Genomic DNA, 10607 nt, shown 5'->3' with positions numbered 1-10607 from the left:
TCCAACATACTTTTATTTCCCCCCAACTAGAAATATTGCATGTCCCCATGCAATGTATTCATTGATTGTGCAATACTTTTTCAAAATGTTTTTATTGGTTTGCAGGAAAATTGATTTAAAACATTTGAAAAGGCTTTTGTATCTTTTTGGGGAAGTAGTTGGTGTTATGAAGTTTGATGTAAATGAATGAGGGCAATTTTTTTTTTTTTTTATATTGGAAATATGTCAAGTTTATGGGGAAAAATACTGTAGAAAATTTACAACCGTAGCATGCACAGATTGCAACTGGCTCCATAGTATATAATATCAGAAAATGTGCATATCCAATAACATCGCAGATGACAGAACCTTCTATCTTCCAAATTTTGAATGCATGTTATAACAACATTTTGGCTGGAAACAACAACAAAAAAAATTAAATCAAAAGAGACCTTCCTCCGAGATAATTATAAGAATGCACTACTTTTGAAAGATGCTTTGCATAGTTCATCTGTAACCAGCATATCGATAATGTTAGAAGTGGCAGTCACTAGTAAACGCCAAAAAGGCTTAGCACTCCAACACAATATAGAGATCACCAATTCGTTCGAGAAGCACTTTTAAATTGCCTATAAGAAAAGAGACAACATATTTTAGTGAGAAACATCTGATGGCAAAAATGCAGCGGCAACCATTCTACCCTCTTCGTTAAGAAAATTGAAAGTCGATGCTGCATGCCACGAATCAACAGCTTCCAATTTGATGCCATTGGATCGAAGGAAATTTCTAATGCTTGGATCTACTAGCTCAGTTCGCTTTCCACATCCAAGCACCAGTATCTCTGGAACAGGCCGTATAAGCTGGAAGATTGACAAACTGTCAGGAGTTACCTCACCAAATTGTTTAGGACGCCATGAAAGAATCAAATTGCTTACACAAATCAATGAGCCTTCGTACTCAACTCCATTGGCAATAAATCCTGTGACAGTGCACCTCTCGATGCGAATCCGGTCTTCTGGTACACCAGTTTAAAACATTGATCTGATCATAAAGAGAAAATGCCCGTCTGAGAGAAGGCAGTGGTTGTTTAAAATGGCCCGATGCTCTGTTGCGGAAGGCTTGCATGAGTAAGGGGAGGGCTGTTGTTTTTCGCCAGGTGTCCTAAAACTTGCGCAGGGACATAGCACCCGATAGTGGTGCGAATGCTGGTGCATACATTGGAGCGTTATTCCGCCTCCTCATTGTTATCGTAAAAATACTTCCCACTGACTCCCTTAAGCTGAGGATGCAGTGCCACATAGCACTGAGTTGATGCACCCTGTGGAATGTTCTTTAGAGCAAATTTTATAATTTGAGTTAAAAATCCAAGAATAGTTTGTCTATAACGCAGAAGATTAGTGGGAATAGATGCAGGATGAATTGAATTTGTAGTCACGTTATCACCGCTTTCTTAAAGCCTCCTTGTAAGCTCATTAGCATGGCAAGTTTTGACTGCCCATATGCCAGGAACGCATAGTACCCCGTGGTTTCATTTACTTGATCAAACCGGATACCACTTGAATAAGTCATCCTATGTGCTTCTGATGACACATTAATAATTCTACCTTCAATGCCTGTTTTCTGAGCTGTCTTCTTCAAATCTTCCAGCAAAAGATTTGTCAGAAGAAAATGCCCAATGTGGTTTGTAGCAAACTGTAGTTCTATGCCATCCTGAGAAAGCTGAAAGGGACATGCCATAATTCCTGCATTATTTATTAAAATGTTCAAAGGAAGATTCAAAGATTTGAATTTCGACTAGCTCTAGAACATCCATTTGAGCAGTGCCAATTTCCTTAATGATAGCGTTTTTGACAGAATTGGCAGCATTCACATTTTTGACTGCCATGATGACATGGGCAGCGGAAATTGGGATTGGGGGCCGGTGAATTTTGCTTCGGACATCCAGAAGTGAGAAAATGGGATCAGAGGGGCCGCCTGGAACTAAAATCCATGTGACAGGATTCACAAAATTTCATGGAGTGGCAGAGAATCCAACGGAGACGATTGTGAACCGGTTGAAGGAATATGTCAATAAACAGGGCTTGAGTGATGGAGCCACTTCCAGCAGCTGCAATGTATTGAAGACTGCTGGAGAAGGAATTGTCAGCACTTTCTACGCTCTTTTGGACTCGGCTTTGCCATCGAATGACGGGACAGGTGCGAAATTTCTGTTAGTGTCTGGCAGTGGAGAGCGGATCATTTGGCTACACCTTGGAGTGAATAGTGGGTTTATTGGAGAATCCTACAAAGGAAGGAATGTAGCATCGGATGTATGACGCATTGTCTCAAGTAATGATCGGCAATGTAAATGTTATGCTTCCGGGAGGAGGTTTGGGTGAGTCGCTTATGGAAGTTACCCACTTCCAGACCGATATGAAACTTCATGTGAGTGTAAGCGAAACTTCGTGCGGTCATGCATAAGCTTCAGAATAGTCTCATAGGTAATCTCGGCCTGTTGACTTGTTGCTGCTACAGGCGAAGCCGAATACTGATCCAATGATAGATCCAACAGGAGAAGCAGGGCGGCGATCCCCAGAAAAGAAATACCCATTACGAACAATGTGATGAGAAACCAAGTCTGGTGCCAGAAGGGCAGCTTAGGGGGTATGGTGTAAACAATCGTGGCACTCCCTGGTTGCCGATGAACAACAGCTGGATTAGCAAGGCGTCGAAGCCACCGTGCCTTTAATTTGGTTATCCAGAGTGGATACAGTTGATTTATGTTGTAGGTTCACAACCCAATAAGCACTATTAAATTGTGTTTGCTCTGCTTCATTTGCAGCTTTCCCTCATTTATAGGTTTGAAGTTTCAGAGGTGAAGATTTAGGAATATGTGTTTGTGCAGATAAAGAAAAGCGAGTCAGCTGTTGGTAGATCGAATTGCGGGGAAGAGATGTAGGTGTGAAGACAAATAAAAGCGAGTCAAAAGGTGGGAAGGGGTGTTACAGAGGAGAAAGGACTCCATTAATGGCGGATTTGAGTGGGGATGCATTACAAAAACATTTTTTTTTTTTTTAATTTAATTTAATGAATATCTAAAGTTTAGAAAGAAACTAAACTTTCTCTTAATGTTTTTTTTTTTTAAATGGCATAATGATTTGCATATTGAAAGATGTTTGTGATGAAGCATATTTCAAAACATGAATTTAATTCTTGAAATTAGTCTAAAACATCCCTATTTTCTGATCCTCGAGATCATACAAAGACGCAGGAGGAGAGCATACTTATTCTAGGTAAAAGCAAAACTGAAAATGAAAGCAAAAGCTAAATCTGAAAGCCTACCTACTCTATACTAATTAGAATTTACAAATTAGTTATGTGTAGTTAAACTTCCAATGAAGCCATTCACGTAGCAGTAACAACAATAGATTCAGTAGCAATTTTTCAAATGAAAAATGAAAATATTCAAGAGTGGAAGAGTCTAGTTGTTGTAACTGCAAATCAACTAAAAAATAAGAATATGAATCTAATCTAGTGCTTACCTGGAACCATTGTTCGATAAAGCTTTGATAGGTATAGTTTCTCTCACTCAGATCATGCTGTAACTCTTGTTCTTCTTCTCCAATTTGCTGCTCTTCTTCCTTGATCTCCTGTTCGAATGGTTGTTCGCCATCAGATACGCAGGATTCTTCAGATGTTGAATCTTCATTTATTTCTTGGGGAGTAGTTGAACCTTTAGTTCTTGTCAAGATCTTCTCTTCCAAGGAAGAAGAGATCCTGACTTCTGCTAGGATCTGAGTGAGTAGTTCCAAGCTAAAACTCATTGTTAAATCATGTTAAAAAAAACAAAAAAAATCAGCACACTAAAAATTGAATTAAAAACAAAAGGACCACAGAAATAATCTTGAATTCAATACTCAATTAAACCCTCTTACAAGGACTGCTCATTAATTGAGTAATCAAATGTTTCAATTATAATCAAGAACCATGAATTCATCAAGCATTCTTCACAGTTGCGAAAATCAAACACACTTGCAGAAATTGAAATTCACACTTGCATAAATGTAAACACACCCTACATGCCCTGATCCATAAGAGGTCGAGCTCATTACGATATCTCGAATGCGATGCGTAGGCTGTTCCCCACGTCTTACCGCCTTAACACCTCGGAGTTAGGAACATGTCTAAACACTCTTGCATGAAAAATCAAACTAAACTTCAATCCATCGTGCCTCCCCGGCAACGACGCCAAAATGTTGGGTGAAACTATGTTCGTTTAATTCCGTTGTAGTACTTACCCAACTATTTAATTTGTCAATCCGAGGTCCGTAGACTTACGAGACACATGCACTATATATGCAGGACTGAAGTGGAACTAATCTAATCTAATCTAATCTAAATTACTGAAATCAAATTAATCTAAGAAGGCATTGAAACATTAACTATGAAAGCAGGAAGTTGCATAAAAGAAAAGCAATACAACATGTGAAGAAGTGAATGACAAACAACATATGTGAGCTCACAACAATAAAACTATGTCAAATTATATTACAAGAACTAAATCACAAATCATGAAAGCATATCAATAAAAGAATATGAATCAAAGTTAATCTCCATTCTCTATTATTCATTATTCCCCATCCCAATGAAGATAGAGCACTCTCTTATATACATGAGGAATATAACCTTTCCATAATTACATATCCAATATTCTCTCAAGCACTCTCAACTAGTTTCCGTTATTACAAGATATGATCCCACAAATCTGTCAAACATGATCCCACAAATCTCTCACATATCTTGGATAAGATATGCCAACCAAATCCTCCATGCTTTTCTCCTAATTATCTCCTTAGGAATTGGATAAGATATGTCTCCATGATTTTCTCCTTAGGAATTGGATAAGATATGCCTCCATGATTTTCTCCTTAGGAATTGGATAAGATATGCCTCCATGATTTTCTCCTTAGAAAAAGGCTTGCATAATTATCTCTTTGATATGGTGGAGGAGATATTAATTCTTCACATATTTCCTACACATCACAAAACTCACATATTCTTGAGATATATATAAAAATATGTACATTTTCTAATAATTAATCATAAATTCACTTATAATACAAAAATGAATAAAATGGAAAATAAGAAGGTGAAACCCAAATGTATGTATGAAAATGATATGATAAAAGGTTAATGGGATGATGAAATGTAAGGAATAGTGAAGAAAAAGGTGGATGAAAATATGAAATTTCTGAGTCCCAACAATCTCCAGCCCAGTCTGCATCAACAAAGCCATGAATATCCAACATTCTGTCCAATCCTAGTCTTCGTTGGTAGCACAGACCATAATCACTAGTGCCACGCAAATACCTGAAAACCCGCTTCATTGCAGTCCAATGCTTCTTTCCTGGTTTTGACATAAACTTGCTCAATAATCCCACTGCATGTGCAATGTTTGGTCTAGTACAAACCATTGCATACATCAGGCTACTGACTGCACTTGCATATGGAACACAGGACATGTCCTCTTCCTCTTCTTGTGTCTTGGGACATTGTTTAGCAGATAACCTCACACCTACAGGAATAGGAACCTTCACTGGTTTACTATCTTGCATATTAAACCTCTGCAGTATTGTCTCGACATACTTCCTCTGGTTTAACCAGAGCTTCCTCTTTACTCGATCTCTTTTAATTTCCATGCCCAAAATATAGTTTGTAGCACCAAGATCTTTCATGTTGAATTTGGAGGACAATTGGGTCTTCAAATCCTGGATAATTTCTTTGTCATTTCCAACCAGCAACATATCATCCACATACAAGACCAGATAAATAACACAGTCACCAATTAATTTAAAATACACACAGTGATCTGCTTTACTTCTGGTGAAGCCAAGTCCCCGTATAAATGTATCAAATTTCTGATACCACATCCTTGGTGACTGTTTTAACCCATACGGAGACTTCTTTAACTTGCATACCAGTTCTTTCTTACCCTTCACCGCAAAGCCTTCAGGTTGCTTCATGTAGATTTCCTCTTCTAGATCCCCATGAAGAAATGCTATCTTTACATCCATCTGTTCTACCTCAAAATCAAAAGCAGCAACAAAAGATAAAAGTAATCTAATAGAAGTTACCTTGGCAACAGGAGAAAAAATATTGCCAAAATCAATTCCTGGCACCTGGGGATAACCTTTTGCTACCAACCGAGCTTTGTATTTCTCCACTTTTCCTTCTGCATTTGTATTCTTTTTGAACACCCATTTATTGCCAATGGGTTTCCTTCCAGCCGGCAACTCCACCAGATCCCAAGCCTCATTTTTGTTCAAAGATCCCATTTCATCAACCATGGCCTCTTTCCAGAGTTTTCCCTCTGAATCTACTGCTTCCTTCACAGTTCTGGGATCATCATCAGTAATAGATAAAGAAAAATTTGAATAGAAAGCATATGGACTATACCTTTCAGTCTGCCTTCTTTCTCGAACTGATCTTCTCACAGCCGGAGTTTGTGGCTCTTCATCTTCCAATTCCTCCTCTATTGTAGAGTCTGATTCTTCCTCCTTTAGCTCAAACTCTATCTTCTCAGGTTCCTATCATTGGACTTCATGTTTAATAACATCTTTCACCTCTCTGAACACCACATCTTAGCTATACACAACCTTTCCAAAGCTTATAACCCTTTAAACCATCCTTATACCCAATAAAGATGCACTTTTCAGATTTACTATCCAACTTGGTTCATTTCTCCTTTGGAACATGTACATATGCATCACATCAAAATACCCTCAAATGTTGAAGAGAGGGTTTCTTACCAGTCCATACCTCTTGTGGAGTCTTATCCTCCAACATTGATGAAGGTGACCTGTTGACCAGGTAACATGCAGTATCCACTACCTCTGCCTAGAATTTCTGTCCTAATCCCGCACCACTGAGCATGCTTCTTGCCCTTTCCATCAACATCTTGTTCATTCTTTCTGCAACTCCATTTTGCTAAGGTGTATATGGAGTAGTCTTCTGCCATGATATACCACACTTCTTATAGAATTCTTCAAATTCCTTGCCGCAAAACTCTCCACCATTATCTATCCTCACCACCTTTATCTTCTTCTCTGTCTGGTTTTCCACTAGAGCCTTAAATTCTTTAAACTTGTCAAAGACTTCAGATTTATTCTTAAGGAAATATATCCATGTATTCCTTAAGAAGTCATCTATAAATGATACATAGTACACAAAATTACTCAGTGATGGAACCTTCACAGGTCCAAGCAAAGCACTATGCACAAGTTCTAATATATGTTTCACCCTCTTACCACTAGAGGGGAAACTCACCCGATTCTACTTCCCATATACACAATTTTCACAGAAATCAAAATCCAGAGAGTTATTACTCATACCTTCTACCATACCTTTACCATGAAGTATTCAAAGGCCCTTCTCTCCAATATGTCCAAGCCTTTGATGCCACAAGATGGTCTTCTCTCCAAAGACCACTAGATTTTCTGCTCCACTTTTAGGAACCATAGAACTATTGCACCCATCAATAAAAGTGCTACCTTGCAGCTTGTACAAAGTTCCAATCTGAACTCCCTACATCAATACCAGTGCTCCCCGAACCATCTTGTAGGTATCCTTTTTGAACACTGTTTTTACACCTACATCATCCAGCTTGCTTACAGAAATCATATTTCTAGCCAATGCAGGAATATGTAGAACACCTGGAAGTGTTATAACCCTTTCACCTTGCAACTTCAACTTTACCTTTCCGCGACCAATGATTCTAGCCTTCCTGTCATCCCCTAAGAAGAAATCACCACCATCATATTTCTCATACTCGCATAACCACTATCTATGGGGAGTGAAGTGAAAGGATGCATCTGAGTCAATCAACCATGCCTCATGATCTACACATGTACTTGAAGAAGCCAAGTACACATCCCCACCTTCATCTGAAGTGGTTTTCGCCTCTGCAGAAGGAGCCTCATCAGATCCCTTTCCTTTGTCAGGATCTTTAGATTTACAGTCCCTTTTGAAGTGGCCTTCCTTTCCGCATTTCCAGCACACCACCTTTATGGGTTTTCCTGGAGATTTAGGTATCCCTCTAGATTTAGATCTCCCACTCGATGACTTATTTTTGTTTTTGTTATGGGACCATCCTCGTACAGACAAGGCATCACCATTTTGGCTCTCCATATTTTTCTGTCTCATCTCCTCCATCAACAAGGCTGAGACTATTTCATCAAACTGAAAGGAAATTGCATTGCTACCTATTGCAATAACTAGACTATCCCATGAATCTGGTAGAGAACACAACAAACTGATGCACTTATCTTCATCTGAAATTTTAATATCAACAGAAGCTAACCGACTTACCAAAGTATTAAATGCATTCAGATGCTCTGTCACTGAGTCTCCATCTTTCATGCTTAGGTTATACAACTTTTTCCGTAGGAACAATTTATTCACCAGAGACTTAGATTGGTACAAAGTCCCTAACTTGTCCCACAAAGCCTTTTTTGTATCTTCCCCTGATACATTCAGCAATACTGAATCTGAGACACACAATCGAATTGTGCTCTTTGCCTTCCGATCCAACTTCTTCCATTCTTCATCGAACACTCCTGTTGGTTTAGTACCCAGATCTACCGTGATCCATTGATCTTTATCCACCAACAGATCCTCCATCTTGAGTTTCCACAACTCAAAACTCTGACCATTAAATTTCTCGATCTCTTTCTTTCCACTACTCACCATCTTCTTTCACCACCAGAATTGATCTCGTAGATCTCCCACTAAACAGGGTCTACCACAGGCCCGAGTGAAACCCCTTAGCAACAAAGGCGTCCCCTTGAAGCCAAATCTGCTCTGATACCAAATGTAGGTTTTAACCCCGTACAGAAATTACTTGCATACGAATTCTAAAACATATAAAATAAACAATGCGATAGCATAACACATGAAACACATATACATAGAGATTTTCCCCTGGATCCCAAAACTAGGACTACCAACTTGATTTTTCATTATGTTCCTTTCAATGTTATAATACATATTTATACATGCCAAAGCATCCAATACCATGGACCAAAAACCATCGCGTCCAATACCATGGACCAAAAACCATTGCGTCCAATACCATGGATCGAAAACCATCGTGTCCAAAAAAACATGTTCGAAAATCATGCAAATAACCATAGGTGGGTCCGCCCAACCTAACATAGGGTCCAAAACCAAAATTTTTTGGGGAACTACCCCAGACCCCATAAAGTGGGGTTATGGGTGCCCCTCAAACCCCCGGTTAACTATGTGAAAACAACATAACACAACCCAATAGATTTACCCCGCTTACTCAAACAAGGAACGCCCTTTGCATGGGATGAGGTGGCCCAAAAATATTTTTATGATCTTAAGGTCGTCCTCATAAATGCTCCTCTATTGCATTTGCCGAACTATTATCATGATTACTTCCTTTACCTAGTCACGACCCCTAGCACCATTGTTATGGTTTTGGTCCAAGATGACAACGAAGGTAGCAAGCATGCGATCTACTACCTTAGTCAAAATCTCCTCGACACTGAAACACGTTATGCACATGTCGCGAAGTTGGCTTTGGTTTTCGTTCAGGCTGTTCAACACTTTCGAAACTATATTCTTTTACATCCAACTAAATGATTTCTGAATACAACCATATGACCTATATCCTGACTCATCAGTTGCTAGGGGCCAAGTATTCTAAATGGATATTTATCCTGCAAGTATTTGATTTGGTCTTCACTACGGCTAAATCTAAGAAGTCACTTGTTTTCATTGAATTGATTTGTTCCCTTCCCTCCAAAGCTCTCCATTTTTTTGCAGATGAATAACTTCCAGATGAGACCCGTTTCCTGATTAGCACCTTTGATCCATGGTACGATGATATCATCGTGTATCTCTAAACCTCCACGTTTTGGTCCGTGTTGACCAACGATGATCGTCAAAGGATTTGACATCATTCCCAACCCTACTATGTTATTGGCAATACTTTATACTGTGCCAGTGTCGATTTTTTTCTTCGCAGATGCCTCACAATTGAGGAAGTTGAAAGAGCTCTCAATGATTGCCACTCCAAGGCATGTGGTGGTCATATGTCTGGTTACGCTGCAACTCATAAAATCCTTCACGCTGGTTATTTCTGGCCATCCATCTTCAAAGACTACATTCTTTCTATCCGTAAGTTCCACGAATGACAAATTTATCAACGCAAGATGCGTGCCCCACCCGTTCACCTACACCATGTCATTACCGTTGGCCCTTTGCAAAAGGGGCATCACTTATATGACATGTAACCCTCGTTCGGCTGGGGGGAATGGCTATATTATCGTCGCTATGGATTATTTCACCAAATGGGCCGAAGTGATGCCTACATACTCTGCAGATGGTAGGACGGTAGCTCAATTCCTCTTTAACCATGTCATTTCTAGGTTTAGCATAGCCCAAGCCATTGTCACATACTTGGCTCCCACTTTAGAGATTACATGATGGCAGAACTGACATCTGCATTGGGCTTGCGCTTGATGGCTCGACCCCATATTATCCTTAGGCCAACGACCAAGTTGAAGCTGTGAACAAATTTTTGGTCACCATGCTTCAGCGTACTATTGGGATGCACAAGTCAA

At 39.4% G+C, this 10607-nt stretch overlaps 2 pseudogenes; both read right to left on the bottom strand.

The window, feature by feature from the left end:
* Window positions 1-384: 384 nt before the first annotated feature.
* LOC149147120 (uncharacterized) lies at window positions 385-1197 on the bottom strand (annotated as a pseudogene).
* A 7-nt stretch (window positions 1198-1204) lies between these two features.
* Window positions 1205-2569, bottom strand: LOC149147119 (short-chain dehydrogenase TIC 32, chloroplastic pseudogene; annotated as a pseudogene).
* Window positions 2570-10607: the final 8038 nt, after the last annotated feature.

This window comes from Pinus tabuliformis, chromosome 9 (genome assembly GCF_031772625.1).
Source record: "Pinus tabuliformis cultivar Carrire ecotype Pingquan chromosome 9, CPIR1, whole genome shotgun sequence".
NCBI classification, from domain to species: Eukaryota; Viridiplantae; Streptophyta; class Pinopsida; order Pinales; family Pinaceae; genus Pinus; species Pinus tabuliformis.
The sequence above is the reverse complement of the archived record's forward strand: the minus strand, read 5'-3'. Positions and strand labels throughout refer to the sequence as shown.